The following is a 2,500-nucleotide window of genomic DNA, read 5'->3' on the forward strand; positions in this document are numbered from 1 at the left end:
CCGCTCACGACGGTCGCCGCGGCACGCAAGAACAGGCCAAAAACTGGCCAAAACAGCCCAAAAACGGGCCAAAACTGGCCATTTTTTGCTGCGCGAGCGAGCGGAGAGCGGCGAACAGCGAGCGAAGCGCGAGGCAGCACCGTCCCTGCTATACGAAAGCCCCATCCAGCCCTGTGCCACCCGGGGGGTTCCAGGGTGCTGAGATGGCTGACATTTTGCTCCGCTCACGACGGTCACCGCGCCACACAAGAACAGCCCAAAAACAGGCCAAAACAGCCCAAAAACGGGCCAAAACTGGCCATTTTTGGCTGCGCGAGCGAGCGGCGAGCGGCGAACAGCGAGCGAAGCGAGAGGCAGCACCGTCCCTGCTATACGAAAGCCCCATCCAGCCCTGTGCCACCCGGGGGGTTCCAGGGTGCTGAGATGGCTGACGTTTTGCTCCGCTCACGACGGTCACCGCACCACGCAAGAACAGGCCAAAAACTGGCCAAAACAGCCCAAAAACGGGCCAAAACTGGCCATTTTTGGCTGCGCGAGCGAGCGGCGAGCGGCGAACAGCGAGCGAAGCGAGAGGCAGCACCGTCCCTGCTATACGAAAGCCCCATCCAGCCCTGTGCCACCCGGGGGGTTCCAGGGTGCTGAGATGGCTGACGTTTTGCTCCGCTCTCGACGGTCACCGCGCAATGCAAGAACAGGCCAAAAACTGGCCAAAACGGCCCAAAAACGGGCCAAAACTGGCCATTTTTGGCTGCGCGAGCGGCGAGCGGCGGACAGCGAGCGAAGCGAGAGGCAGCACCGTCCCTGCTATACGAAAGCCCCATCCAGCCCTGTGCCACCCGGGGGGTTCCAGGGTGCTGAGATGGCTGACGTTTTGCTCCGCTCTCGACGGTCACCGCGCAATGCAAGAACAGGCCAAAAACTGGCCAAAACGGCCCAAAAACGGGCCAAAACTGGCCATTTTTGGCTGCGCGAGCGAGCGGCGAGCGGCGGACAGCGAGCGAAGCGAGAGGCAGCACCGTCCCTGCTATACGAAAGCCCCATCCAGCCCTGTGCCACCCGGGGGGTTCCAGGGTGCTGAGATGGCTGACGTTTTGCTCCGCTCTCGACGGTCACCGCGCAATGCAAGAACAGGCCAAAAACTGGCCAAAACGGCCCAAAAACGGGCCAAAACTGGCCATTTTTGGCTGCACGAGCGAGCGGCGAGCGGCGGACAGCGAGCGAAGCGAGAGGCAGCACCGTCCCTGCTATACGAAAGCCCCATCCAGCCCTGTGCCACCCGGGGGGTTCCAGGGTGCTGAGATGGCTGACGTTTTGCTCCGCTCTCGACGGTCACCGCGCAATGCAAGAACAGGCCAAAAACTGGCCAAAACGGCCCAAAAACGGGCCAAAACTGGCCATTTTTGGCTGCACGAGCGAGCGGCGAGCGGCGGACAGCGAGCGAAGCGAGAGGCAGCACCGTCCCTGCTATACGAAAGCCCCATCCAGCCCTGTGCCACCCGGGGGGTTCCAGGGTGCTGAGATGGCTGACGTTTTGCTCCGCTCTCGACGGTCACCGCGCAATGCAAGAACAGGCCAAAAACTGGCCAAAACGGCCCAAAAACGGGCCAAAACTGGCCATTTTTGGCTGCACGAGCGAGCGGCGAGCGGCGGACAGCGAGCGAAGCGAGAGGCAGCACCGTCCCTGCTATACGAAAGCCCCATCCAGCCCTGTGCCACCCGGGGGGTTCCAGGGTGCTGAGATGGCTGACGTTTTGCTCCGCTCTCGACGGTCACCGCGCAATGCAAGAACAGGCCAAAAACTGGCCAAAACGGCCCAAAAACGGGCCAAAACTGGCCATTTTTGGCTGCACGAGCGAGCGGCGAGCGGCGGACAGCGAGCGAAGCGAGAGGCAGCACCGTCCCTGCTATACGAAAGCCCCATCCAGCCCTGTGCCACCCGGGGGGTTCCAGGGTGCTGAGATGGCTGACGTTTTGCTCCGCTCTCGACGGTCACCGCGCAATGCAAGAACAGGCCAAAAACTGGCCAAAACGGCCCAAAAACGGGCCAAAACTGGCCATTTTTGGCTGCGCGAGCGAGCGGCGAGCGGCGGACAGCGAGCGAAGCGAGAGGCAGCACCGTCCCTGCTATATACGAAAGCCCCATCCAGCCCTGTGCCACCCGGGGGGTTCCAGGGTGCTGAGATGGCTGACGTTTTGCTCCGCTCACGACGGTCACCGCACCACGCAAGAACGGACCATAAACAGGCCAAAACAGCCCAAAAACGGGCCAAAACTGGTCATTTTTGGCTGCGCGAGCGAGCGGCGAGCGGCGAACAGCGAGCGAAGCGTGAGGCAGCACCGTCCCTGCTATACGAAAGCCCCATCCAGCCCTGTGCCACCCGGGGGGTTCCAGGGTGCTGAGATGGCTGACGTTTTGCTCCGCTCACGACGGTCACCGCGCCATGCAAGAACGGACCAAAAACAGGCCAAAACAGCCCAAAAACGGGCCAAAACTGGCCAT

The sequence above is a fragment of the Musa acuminata genome, unplaced genomic scaffold, assembly GCF_036884655.1.
Source record: "Musa acuminata AAA Group cultivar baxijiao unplaced genomic scaffold, Cavendish_Baxijiao_AAA HiC_scaffold_627, whole genome shotgun sequence".
NCBI classification, from domain to species: Eukaryota; Viridiplantae; Streptophyta; class Magnoliopsida; order Zingiberales; family Musaceae; genus Musa; species Musa acuminata.